Below are 13,995 nucleotides of genomic sequence, written 5' to 3' on the forward strand. Positions count from 1 at the left end.
TAGCTTCTCTGGGTGAAAACAGAGCCCTCTCCCACCCGATTTCATCTGTGAAACCTTGAGGTGGTGAAGGTGGACATTCAACACAATCTCTGTGAGATACATGCACAGGGCCCTTGGCAACTTCTTCAGTGCTGACCAACCCTGAGGGTTCCCGGGACTCAAGGAGAGGGTTATGGTGGGCTGGTATTCTAGATCCTTGGAGCAGAATTCCTCCCTCGCCTGATGAGTTGTGATTATTATGAATGATAAAGAGGTTCAGTGCTTTATTATTCTTACTTTTAAAAATTCTGAAGCAAATGTTTCTCTCTGCACCATAACGGATCATTTTAATTTCCTTGCTTTTGCTACAATAAAAATTGACGTTAAAGGATGCCTGAGGCAGTGTAATGAGAAAATGAAATTAGTTTTTCAGTTGACTGATCAAAAGCATTTTATATGTGATAATAAACAGTTTATTTTACTCTTTGCTTATGACATAATTAATGGCAAAAATATTTTCCTGAAATTCATATTGTCTCTCCTTCCAAGTTCCAGGAAAATAATATTTTTGTAATTCCCCAGATTGGACCAAAAAAATAAACTTTACTGTCCCCTGCTGAAGAGACTTCATAAACTTTGCTTAACCCTTCATGATTTGTGGCTACTATTAGACCAATCAGGTCAGGGAAAATGCTTGTCTGCTACATTTTCTCCCCAGGGGACAGCAATATTTCTCTACTGAAACTGAAGCCAGCCCTTCCAGTGGTCTTTCTTATTGGAACGCTCTTCTTAAAAGCCTGACAAGCCCAGGTTTATTGTCAGGATTAAAAGGCACAAGTTTTTCAAAAAATGTAGATTGGTTGAAACCCAGCACACTGAACTTTTTTGATTTGTGACTTTGAAAAATGTTTCTTTTTCTCCATTAGTAAGATAAGACGATGATGGATTTGAATGAATGCTGAATTGGGATTTGAAGACCTAGCAACTAATCCCAAATATCTCCTTCCCCATGGGTGAGTTGGGTATTTCAATTTAATTTAGTTCTATCTTGGTTTCCTCATCTGTCCATCTTCCTAATTTATCTAAATAACAAGTAATAACTGGGGACTTGCTCTGTGCCAGGTACACCAAGACGTATATGCAAAGTCATTTCCTAACACACTGCTAGTCAGGACAGAAAACTGCGGGCAACCTGTATTGGTTAGCTTTTACTGCTTAACAACTACTCTAAAATATGGTGGCTTAAAATAATAACCATTTTATTTGGCTCATGACTTTATGAGTTACCTGAGTGGTTCTTCTGGTCTTAGCTGACTTGGTTTTTTGTCTCTTTCTTGATTTTCTTATGTCTGAGGTCAGTTGGCATTTTGCAGCTGGATGGTCTAGGATGGCCCCTCTCCTATGTCTGGTGGTTGGCAGCCTGAATAGTCAGTTGGAACAGTTACTCTTGCTCCATGCAATCTCTTAACCTCCAGGAGGCTAATCTGAGCTTGTTTATATGGTGGTCCCATGGTTCTGAGTGCAACAAGAGAGAGAAAGCCTCAATGTACAATGTTTTTTTAAGCCTTCGCTTGCATCATTGTTTGCTCTCATCCAGTTGGCCAAAGCAAGTCAGATGGCTTAGGAAGGTACTACGGAAGTCAGGGTGGGGAATCTTTGCAGCCTCTTTGGCAGACAGTCTATTAATGACCTACATAACCATCAATACCAATAGTTGATTCGATGACGGTTCATATTTGCTTTTTGCACAAAGTTTTCACACCTTTTTGTTTGGAATGTTCTTTTCTCTTTACTTATTTAACTCATTTTCTTCTTTTAGAGCTCAGCTTGAGGACTTTTCCCTGGTTCTTTGACTGGGTCATATCCCATATCTAAAGCTCTCATAAACACCACGTACCTTCCTCTGTAGTCCTTCCACACTTGTAATATGACATTAGTTTGCATGATTATCTAATGATTATTGGTTATCCCACCAAACTGCAAGTTCAAGAGCACAAATTCTTGTCTAGTTTTTTTTTTCTTTTCAGGGCTATACCTGAAGCATATGGAAGTTTCCCTGCTAGGGGTCAAACTGGGGCTGCAGTCACTGGCCTACGCCACAGTCACAGCAATGCCAGATCCAAGCCACATCTGTGAGCTACGCTGCAGCTGGCAGCGAGGCCAGATCCTTAACCCACTGAGTGAGGCCAGGGATCGAACGCACATCCTCATGGATGCTAGTCACGTTCTTAACCCACTAAGCCTCAGTGGGAACGCCAACATTTGTCTAATTTTTACTTATCACTGTTCCCTCAGTCTACCAGAGTATCTGGCATACATGAAAGTACTCAATAAGTCATTGCTTTAGGCTATCTTTAATATTTTTCAATGTCATGTCACCATAGAAGTCTTACATAACTTTTATTATATTTATTCCTAAGTACTTGATGTTTTCTGTCAATCTTTAAAAATTTGGAGTTCTCCTGTGGTGCAGTGGGTAGGGGATCTGGTGTTGTCATTGCAGCAGCTTGGGTTGCTATTGCGGCATGGGTTCGATCCCTGGCCCAGGAACTTCGACATGCCATGGGTGTGACCGAAAAATGAATTTATTTTCTTTTTCTTTGTTGCTGGTAGATAAAAAATACAATTGAGTTTTCTGTAACAACCTTGTGAAAGCAACCTTGCTACATTCGCTAATTAATTCTAATGCTTTGTAGATTTTTCTTGAATTTTCCTCATATGAAAATGAATGGATAGTGACTATTTTATTTCTTCTGTTTAAATTCCTCTCTCTTTTTTCCCCTTACTATAGTACCCAGGAACTTCATTACAGTGTTGAGTAGAAGTACTGATATCAGGCATCCTTATCTTATTTGAGATCTCAGAGGAAATCATTTTGCAAGTCTTCATTAGTATGAAGTGTGCTAAGTATTTCTTTATCAATTTAATTCTTAGGGAACTTTAAAATATACAAAAAAGTAGAAAGAATAGTATTATCAGCTCCATGTGCCATCAAGGGGCTGTAACAACGATCCATATTTTACCATTCTTGTTTATCTATAATCCACATTTTTCTTTGCTCATAAAATATTCTGAATCAATTAATAAATATAATCCTATCTGTATGGACATAGAAAAATGCCTACCATGTGGTAAGTGAAAAAATACATACACACACACATATCCTATTTTTGCCTTAAAGCTACATATGTATAGGTGTATATCTATACATGCATATGCATAGAAGAAAGACGATATTCTTCAAGCTGTTAACAGAGGCTACATCTGGGAAGTGAGAATGGGAGGAGAGGATAGATGCAGTTTTTTAAAAATACACTTCTATGTTAGCAGAATTTCTTTCAATGAGCTTTTGCAGTGTAAGAAAACCAATAAAGGAAAATAGATTATTAAACAGCTAGTTTGTGAGCCCTGAGTAAAGAATTCAATGATCCAGAAGCTAACAAGCTATGCAAAACTCATTTCATTTCTTTCATGCTCTTTAAAAAATATGATTATTAGACTGGTCGTTCAAGGGAATGCAATAGCGTAGTATATCTTAACATCCCTTGATCTGGTTTCTTGTGATATTCTTGTGGACAAGGAGGGGACATGCAGTCTGAGGAGTGTTCTGTCATCCATCAGTATTTATGGAGAAACTGCTATACTGCAGGCACTTCTCCAGGGTCTGGGGTAGAGCACTAAACAAGTTAAACAAGGTCCCTGTCCCCAAAGATGTTCTATTCTAATTGGGGGGACAGTCAATACACACATGAGCAATTATAGATGCTATCTCCTCTGAAGGGAACAAGGGGATGAGATAAAGGGCAATGAATTGTTTACTGGGTGGTCCAGGAAAGTCTCTCTGAATAAAAGACTGTGAGATCTGAAAGCTAAGAAGAGCCATCCAGGAAGAACAGGGAGAAAATCTACTTTGAGGGCCTGACTGGTGTAGAAATCATAAGGCAGGAATGAGCTTAGTGGGCCCAAGGAACAACATGGAAATTTCTAATGGTAAAAATACATGGTTCAGGAAATCAGAGCAATTTACTCATGGACACAATTTTTTCCTCTTTGGCAGCACTGGCAGTTAGCTAGTTCTGCATACTTTCAATATTTGAATAAAATAAGGATCATCTGGAAAATCCTTTTGAATTTTAACCTTTTATTTTTGAAAAGCTTTCTAAAGAGTATATGTTATTTCTTCCCCTTAACAAGTCTAGGGAAATCCATAAATTACGTGCTCCTTAGAAACCTGAGGGTCTTATAGGGTTGTCAGTCTATGTTCTCCACATCATTCTTTTTCAGTTATATATATATTTATATTTAAATCCATTTTTAAATATATATATACTTAAATTCATAGAAAGCTTTTAAACCCACCATTTTAACCTGATAAAGTAAGTATATTTGTTAGAAACAAATTATGGATAACGAATTTAATCGTAAAACACTACACAGTACTAGTAATCAACTATAATAGAAAAAAACAAAACTCTTACAAAGAAATACAGCAAACAAAGAGATATTAGCAATAATCACTATTATTCAACATTTGCGAGTCTTAGCCAATGAGACAAGATACGAAAAAGAAAGGATAAATATTAAAAAGAACAGAGTCCTCATTTTTACGGGACATGATTGTCCACATATAACATCTCAAAAATAAATCATGAAAAACATTGAGGCCAACGACAGAGTTCAATGAGAATATCAGACTAGTACAAAAATGGTGTTTTTCTAAATTTTAGAAATCAACTAAAATAACAGCTACGATCCACTTAGTGAAAATAAACGATCAGAAAAAAACAAATTTTAGTCAAAATGTGATCTTCAAGAAACTTCTGAAAACCACAGAATTTTATTGAAATTGCTTTACTCTCTGCCAACTGTTTTTAGAGGTAAAAAATCAACCCTGCCATCACTTGGAACTGTCTTGATTTTTCAGCATTTTAAACTCTACCTAATAGAGCTCACAAGAAGAATGTTGCTACAGTTTTGAGTGTACACGTGTATGAGTGCTGATAATTTTGTTTTTGATGGGGTTGGAAAAGGAAAACAATTCAAGCTGAGAAAATTATTCTTAAATACGCATTTTTGTAAATGTTATCAAAGAATTTTGTTAAACTCTTGTCAACAAATGCAAGATTTCTCTACAAGAAAATCATAAGAAGTTCATGGCATAGCAACTTCATAATTTAGAAAAGATCTGAATAATGGAATGTCATCTTTGAGTCCCTAATGAGAACAACTGACATTGTTCCATTTCCTCTATATCAATCCTTAGAGTGCATACAATTTCCATGAAAATACCAGTAAGACCTTTTGGAAGTATCCTTTACAGGAGGGGCAATTCGAGCTGAGAGCAAACGTTATTGGGAAGAGTAGACATACAATTTAAACTTTTGGAAAGTTTACGGACTTAAGGGGAAGACACACTCTGGTAGATATCAAACCTACTTTAAAGTTAAGAATAAACAATGGACGACTATCAACTAAGGTACTCCTCTGTGGTCATCACTGAGCCAACGTAACATGACTGTGAAATCTTACTGAGTTGATCTAACACCAAGAGATATTACAAAGGGAGAGGATTATGTTGGAGGCTGGAGGCAGTGGAAAAGCAGAGAGGAAAATTCAGGAAACTTGGAGCAGAAGCTTGTTGAGGGTCAGTGTCTTTGTCTATGGAATGAGAGGAGAGCTCCAGGTAAATAGAGTGCAATACTATATACTATATAGACTATACCAAATTCCCTGACCTTAGGGCATAATGTGTGTGTTATATCATCTAATCTTACAACAACTATGAGGTACTTATAGTTATTATCTCATTTTGCAGATGAGGAAACAGAATCTTAGGGGAGTTTAGTGACTCGCTCAGAATCATCATTTCTACATGCAGACTGGTTGTCTGATTCCAGAGGCTGGTTATGATGCCATATTTGCCTCCAAAGGGAAGGCATAAACCCAGATGATTTCTAAGTCTCCTCAGATTTGAAAGTCTGTGTCTATACTTGCAATCTAAATAGATTAAACTAGTGTCACTCGAGAGTCATTAATTCAGTCATTCAGTAAATAGTTTTTGAACACTTATTGTGAGCCAGGGTTTGGGAGCACCGAAACAGAGTGGGCCTCTGACCTCATGGAGCATCCAAGTCGGTTGTGGGCACTGCCCAGGAAGCTTGGGCAGCTGTGAAGAGAGCCACTGGGTGCCCCACGGGCTCTGCCTTTTATGGCCCTCCTCCTCACATCCTTCAGTGACCACATCACACCATTCCTGGAAGCACAATTAATTCTTACTCACTTCCTGACTGCCTTAAGTGTCATCTGTCATTGAGACCACCAGACCACTTTGATGGGCTGTAAGAACTCTGGGGCAGCTCTGGGGAGGTCAAAGTTCCCTGTTAGGTCATAGTTTCTGCTTGGAGGCAAAGATAAAGCGATTTGTAACCCCCACGGGAATGAGTAAAATGGATGGGGACTAGGAGTCAGGGAAGAGGGATGGGAATTTAAAATCTTTGGAAATGTCAACAGATCCATTAAAGTCTCCTGGCCCAGGGTTCTTTGAGACTCACCTGGAGGGAGATAATCAATTCCAGCAACATCAAGGATCACAGGATATTCAATGTAGACAAATATATAGGTTAATGAGGCACATTTAGTTAGATGATTTTATAAGCACTGCAATGCAGATCTATGGATGGGGGAAAATGCATAGCTAAGCTCAGGTTGAAGAGAATTCTCCCTCTGCATGTATGCCCAAGCTTTACTCAGTTTGGGGGAAAAAAATCTGATGAAATATAAAAGCTATTTAATTGGAGTGTGTCATGCAGTGAGTGCTAATGTTTGTCTTCCTTCCTACTTAAGCGCTCAATGGTTAAGTTTTCAATCGCATAACCACTGAATATGCAAAATATAAACCACAGGCAATTAAAGGAGAGCTAAAGTAGTATGGCCAGCTTGATTAAGCTGGTGTGTTACTGAGATTGTAAACCCAGCCCAGTCTGGCCACAAAGTAAAATATTATGTCTGTCTTTTCCAAAAGACAGCTACTGCCCTGGGGGCTGGGGAGGAGTTTGAGAGGCAACCTCCCCCACCCGCCCAATAGCTCCCTGCCATTTTTCCTTTGGTGCTTGACATTTTGTTTCCTGGAGACACAGATTAAAATATAACTTTGTTATATGGGGGAAACAGGAAAAAAAATCACAAGAAGGACTGAATGGAGTTTTCTGTTTTTCTTCCTGCCTTATTGATGGCTCCTTTTCCATTTCCTTCCAAAACTCCCTTTCTTCTGTCTGATCCTTGAATGCTGGGGCTCCCCAGTTTGGATTCTTAATTCTTTCATTTGCGCTCAGCAGCAGAAAGTTGACAATCAAACACTACACAGAAAATAGAACCCACACCAGAGTCCAACAGAAGACAAGTTCATAAAAGCAACTGGTTATAAGAGGGCTGGGAGAAAACAAAGCCAAATGGAGGAGTTGAGGAAACCCAGAGAGCAGCAACTACAGGAAACCCCTGTCATTCCTAGGACCGAGGTGAAATAGGAGCAGGTGGCAGTACCTACTTCCCAGAGCTAGGGCTGTGCATAGAAGCTGAAGCTACAGCAGAGGCTGCCCAGATGGGAGTGGAGCCACAGAGGGAGAGGCAACCCTTGTTGGAGAGCTAATATAAACAGAGAAAGAGGCACCAATACCCTGACTTTTCCCTTTTCTGCCCTCCTATCTCCTCCAAGGTCTCCCACTGAGGGACACCAGGCAGAAGCCAGTAGTCAATGACACTTGGGAAAGGTACTACAACTAGCAGGTGAGGGGCAGAGAATGGACCTAAAGGTGAACAGAAAGTAGCCAGCCAAGAGTCTATATCACTTACTCACTGTGTGGGCTGATACGTTTGTGTCCAGCCTGGACCTCTTTCCTGAGCCTCAGACACACACGTCTACCTGGATCTCCCGGAAGCATTTCAAAGTCAACACACCCAGCACTAATTATTTCCCATGCTTCATTTCTTATTTTATGCATTTGTATTCTCCCCAACCCACCTCCTTCCACCAGCATTTTCATCCTGTAGATGATCTAGTAGTCTGCTGAATTTTTAAAAAGGAAATCATACTTTGATTTACCTATCAACTGGTTTTCTGGGTTTTAGCTCACTGATTATACTTTTATCTTTATTATTTCTATTCTGTCTTCGTTTTGTGTCTTACTTTTTTGAGATGGGAATTTGTTTTCATGGTATCATTTTAATTGATATGAGTATTTTAGGCTATAAAGTTTTCTCTGAACACTACTTTAATTATACCCCAGAGATTCTGACAGGTAGCATTTTCTATAATTTTTTTTTGGAATTATGCCATTTTGGTTTATATTTCAACTTTCATCTAAGGATGTTAAATGGAGTGTTTTTTAAATTTCAGAGAGGAGGATTTGTTTATTTTATTGTCAATTTCTTGTGTTATTGAAAGAAGATCTGAGAAAGTTATTTGTATTCTTTTTTAAACTTTTTAAATTATAGTTGATTTACCTTGTTCTGTCGATTTCTGCTATACAGCAAAGTGACCCAGTTATACATATGTATACATTCTTTTTCTCACATTATCCTCCTGCTCTGTGTTATAGAGCAGGATCTCACTGCTTATCTACTCCAAATGCAATAGTCTGCATCTACTAACCGCAAACTCCCAGGGTATCCCACTCCCTCCCCTCTCCCCTTGGCAACCACAAGTCTGTTCTCCATGTCCATGAGTTTGTTTCTTTTCTGTAGTTAGGTTCATTTGTGCCATATATTGGATTCCAGATATAAGTGATATCATATGGTATTTGTCTTTCTTTCTGACTTCACTTAGTATGAGAATCTCTACTTTCATCCATGTTGCTGCAAATGGCATTATTTTGTTCTTTTTCAGGACTGAGTGGTATTTCATTGTATATATGTACCACATCTTCTTAATGCATTCATCTGTTGAGGGACATTTAGATTGTTTCCATGTCTTGGCTATTGAGAGTAGTGCTGCAATGAACATACAGGTGCATGTATCTTTTTCAATCAGTTTTTGCCCAGGAATGGGATTTCTAGGTCAGCTGGTAGTTCCATATTTAGTTTTTTGAAGTACCTCCATGCTGTTTTCTGCAGTGACTGTACCAATTTACATTCCCAGCAACAGTGCACGGAGATTCCCTTTTCTCCACACCCTCTCTAGCATTTGTTATTTGTAGACTTATCAACGATAGCCATTCTGACTGGTGTGAGGTGATAACCGCATTGTGGTTTTGATGTGCATTTCTCTAATAATTAGCGATGCTTAACATTTTTTCATGTGCCTGTTGGTCAGAGTATATCTTCTTTGGAGAAATGTCTACTAGGTCTTTTGCCCATTTTTCAATTGTTTTTTTTTTTTTTTTTTTTTTTGCTGTTGAGTTGTTTGTATATTTTGGAGAGTAAGCCCTTGTGAAGGCTTGTCTGTAGGCTGTCTTTTTTTTTTTTTATGGTTTCCTTTGTTGTGCAAAAGCTTGTAAGTTTGATTAGGTCTCAATGGTTTATTTTTGTTTTTATTTCTATTGCCTGAGGAGACTGACCTAAGAAAACATTTGTACAGTTGATGTCAGAGAATGTTTTGCCCATGTTCTCTTCTAGGAATTTGATGCTGTCTTATGTTTAAGTCTTTACACCATTTTGAATTTATTTTTGTGCATGGTGTGAGGGTGTGTTCTAGTTTCACTGATTTATGTGTAGCTGTCCAGTTTTCCCAGCACCACTTAATGAAAAGACTGTCTTTTTCCCATTTTATATTTTTGCCTCCTTTGTCGAAGGCTAATTGACCTGGGTTTATTTCCAGGTTCTCTATTCTATTCCATTGGTTTGTATGTCTGCTTTGGTACCAGTACCACACTGTCTTGGTTATTGTAGTTTTGTAACACTGTCTGAAGTCTGAGAGAGTTATGTCTTTTGCTTGTTTTTTTTTCCCCTCAGGATTTCTTTAGTCTTTTATTAAATTCCATATTAATTTTTGGATTGTTTGTTCTAAATCTGTGAAAAATGTCATGGGATTGCATTAAATCTGTAGATTGCTTTGGGTTGTATGGCCAGGCCATTTTAACAACATCAATTCTTCCAATCCAGGGGCATGGAATATCTTAATCTCTGGCAAAGGAGGCAAGAATATAAAATGGGAAAAAGATATAATCTAGTGAAAAAGAAAGACTTTCTCTACACTCTGCTCTCCATTCCTTATCCAGAGGCCCTTCAGACAGTGTTGACTGCTGGGATCAGAGAGCAAAGGGTATGATGGGGACACATCAATTCTCAGGGTTTAGAGAGATCCCTGTTTTTTTCAAGACTCTTTTTGTACTCCTATGTAATCATGTGTTTTTTTTTTTCCCCTAACTTCTTGGAGGTAGCATATGAAGATGAAGCTCTCCCCTATCCTTGGGAACAGGGAAATCCATTTTTGTATTTTGAGTATTTTGTCTTAAGGTTTAATGGACTAACAAAGTCTCTTGTGAAAAGGACAAAAGGAAGGAATGTTTCAGGATGAGGTAGAAAGCTGAGGACACAGGAGGGAGGGAGTGGAGATTGCCCTGGCTTTGGATAGGAGAAGAGGTCCATGGATATACAGAGACGCTTGACTTAACCAATGCTCTGGGCTAGCTCCCAGAAGAGACGGTCAGGCCTCACTCAGAGGGTATGACTACATGGTCAAACTAGGGAGGGAAGGGTTCTGAGGCACCGTTCAGCTTTCACAGACCACTCCAGGCATGAAAATGGGTAACAATGAGGCTCCAAGCAACCACTGGAAAAGCAAAGATTATCAGCTGAAATTATGGTGAGCAAAGGTCTAGAGATTTCCCCCTTTTTCTTCTCCATCCTGAGTTTTAGCACAACTCTGATAAAGACTGAGAAAGGATTTCCCACCAACCTCTTGAAACTGAGGTGTCAAGAAAAATTAAATTGCTTAACGAAAAATAAAGAACTGTGTTATTGCCTGTCTGAATTTTATGACCAAGATTCACGTCCATGATGGGAGTATTTAATTGAAGCACTGCTGAGGAAGGGCCATGGCCTCTGGTCACATGCTCAACCTTGATGAAAGATGCTGACTATTTCTTACTTCACAGGATAATTCCTTGGCCCCTCTGCCACTTTTCTCCACAGTCTATCAAGGAATTCCAGGTGCTCCTCAGTGGTGGTTTCTAAGGAGAAAGGCAAATTTTGGAGCCTTAGGCCCTTACCCAGGAAGCCTGTGCGGCAGAGTCTGACTCTCTGGCAGGAGTTACAATGTTACCATTCCATTAATGGGTAATATGCACAGGGATAGGTTAGATTGCTTCTATTTTTCAAGGAGCTCCATGTGCCTGGTAGCAACAATTACCAAGACGCATAAATACAACAAAGTTAATTAAAATGTTAGCTGATATAAATAACCTAAGGTTATTGAACATTGTTCCATTTTAAATTAATAAATACGCAAAGGTAATGTTTATAATTAAAGCTATAATTTATCTTCATGCTCTGTTTGTTTAATAGCAATGGTAATATAACGCTACATGCAGAAATGTAGTAATAGATTTGTTTAGCACTGACATTATAAACAAATGTCTCAGTCTATTTATTCTAAGTTATGATACAGATTCTTTTCACATGCATCTGATGGCCTTTAAACCATTTAAAATGAACTGCATTAACGTAATCTAATCTTGATACTGAACATAACATTTCAGTTTGAATTATCCTGAATCCATGATCCATTTTATTACTCACAAAGCACTTTATACATTTATGATAATGGCAAACCTTGCTCTGTTATTTAAATCCCATTTCAAAAGGGATGTTATTTTTTTAAAAAATAAATAAACCCCACACATTTGGGGTAGTAAAGTACAAATAAGGAAAAGTCAATGCCCAGCAAGCCCTTTAACAAAGCAAACAATTCAGATTTTTATGACATTAGCAAATAATAAAGGGAAGAACTGACATTTACAGTTGATGAAATTTTATGTTATAACAGATGATGAAAATGGAATGAAAATCACATGGAAAAATTTGTCCAGGAGGTTCAGCCATTCTGAGGCAATCTCTACCGGTGGACTGTCTTTAGGGACACTTTTCTAACTTCAACCTTTACTCAACCCTCACAAAGGTCCCAGGTCTACCTGGAGAGTAAGGCTTGATCAGAATGGAGCAGGGCACCTACCTCCAGTCTCCTTTGGATCTCCCCTCCTTTTAGCTTCTTTCTCTGCCCTCCCCACTTCCTCCTCCCTCCCTTCCATTCATCACTTCTTGCTCTTAAGGGAACACTCCTTCTCCACCCTCTCATTTAAATTATAATAAGCAACAAGCCTGTTTTCTCCCTTGGATGCTAGAGGTAAGGAGGAAAGAGAATGCTCTGCTTCCTTCTTGTGTATTTCTACTTTCTCTTAAAACAGCTCCTTGTTCCTCTCCCTCTCCTTTAATCCCTTTTAAAATAAATGTTTCTTCTGAGTTGATCTGCAGTCACTGACCAAAAAAAAAGTCCACTTTATTTTAGTCAGAATATTTTATTGGATGTTTTAGAAACAGTTGCCCTTGAAGTCAAATAAACAACAAATTTAATTTTTTAAAAAGGCATTTCTTTCTTTCTTTTAAAGGAAGTTAAAAATGTAGCAAAGCCTATTTTTGGAGAAAGAATGGGCTAGAGAGTTTTTTTAAAAAATTCTAAACAGATTACACACTTTGAAAAATCCTAAAAGGATTTTGATACTGGAACGTCTGAAATTCAGGAAGGATTTAAATTTAGGATTATAAACTCTACCACCGCAAAATCCTCCTGTGATCAAATAGCACATTTTAGGAGACGAGTGTCTTTGTAGCTGCCACTCAGGCTGGTTCTTCTCGCTCTGTGTGGTATTAATAAAACAGGAGGACTGCGGGGCTCAGGGCAAACTTTGCAGAGCTGGGCTGCCAGGCTGGCCTGCTGTCAAAGGCTCAGGCTTCAGAAATAAGTCAGAGGGCTCCAGTCCTCCAGAGGCTCCAAGGGGTTGGGAGAGGCCGAAATGGTTGCCTGTACTGGAAGATCTAGGCTGCAAGCAAGCCCTGAGCAAAGAGGCTTGGGGCTGGGCGAGGAGAGAATGATTAAACCCTAACTTCCCCTCTCCTCTTTGCTACCATCTCATATATCCTTTAAATTCAGGCCCTCCTAAACGTATTCTATTTTGAGTCCTTTCCCATGGGGGTTACATGGTGCAGGCAAAATGAAGGAGGAGTGGGTTGACAGGGTTCAGAACATGCTACCCCAAGATAGGGCACCATGGCATATGGAATATTTTAAGCTGAAGGAATTGGAGAAATGGCAGGTGCAGGAAAGACCTTCTCATGGGAGAGGTGCCTTTCCACAGGCGCCTCCTTTTCTCTGGAGATGGAAGGATGCCAAGAGGACTCTGAATCCAACAGGCCTTGCTGTTTCCCCCAGTTTTAGTACTAGGATGACCTCATACCCCTTTTTTGTCCTATCACTTTTCCCCACAATTTTCCATTCTTCATCAAAAAAAAACTAGTATAAAAATACTCCTTTGACTGTTTCTTCGGGTGTTTATTTCCTTAGGAAAACTCCTGAGTCACGGAAAACTTAGGTTAACTTTAAGTATGCTTTTCTCTTGTTAACCTGCTTTTTGTTTCGGGGGCCCCAGTAAAACAGAGAAGGGCAGAAGAAATCCCTGCAGGGTCAAATTCTTATTCTCTTTAAGTCTGGCTTCTAGAGGGCGTTCAAGTATTTTTGTACACAAAATTATGTCTATATTAAGGGTTTTTCTAGAATGTTGGCACCAGAAGGGTTCATTGATATTAACTAATCTGGAGATTTAAAAACCTTAATAAAAACACTTACACACATTGACAAAGATTCTTTGCTTGAGCAAACTTGTCAAACTCCTGAACCTTCTCCGAGGCCTATCTGTGCCTTTTTTTTTTTTTTTTGGAAATCTACTTCCAGCAAGAATCCTGTTAATTCAGTTTAACCAGAACACCCGCCCACCCCAATGTCTGATCATCTCTGATATTTGATCGGCT

At 38.9% G+C, this 13,995-nt stretch overlaps 1 long non-coding RNA gene across 2 annotated transcripts in view; it reads right to left on the minus strand.

Annotated features, from left to right (window-relative positions):
• The window catches only part of LOC106509442 (uncharacterized), a 39,528-nt gene that overhangs the window by 16,312 nt on the left and 9,221 nt on the right, over positions 1 to 13,995 (minus strand). The window contains exon 3 of one of the 2 annotated variants that reach the window (XR_014805913.1): positions 1,267 to 1,494. The exons of the other annotated variant lie outside the window; for it this stretch is intronic. This is a non-coding gene — a long non-coding RNA (uncharacterized LOC106509442). The remainder of the gene's footprint in view (positions 1 to 1,266; positions 1,495 to 13,995) is intronic. 2 annotated transcript variants of the gene reach the window in all.

The sequence above is a fragment of the Sus scrofa genome, chromosome 6 (assembly GCF_054392235.1).
Source record: "Sus scrofa isolate SSC_HxYL_T2T_F1_AM1 chromosome 6, Sscrofa_HxYL_maternal_Yorkshire_Landrace_v2.0, whole genome shotgun sequence".
NCBI classification, from domain to species: Eukaryota; Metazoa; Chordata; class Mammalia; order Artiodactyla; family Suidae; genus Sus; species Sus scrofa.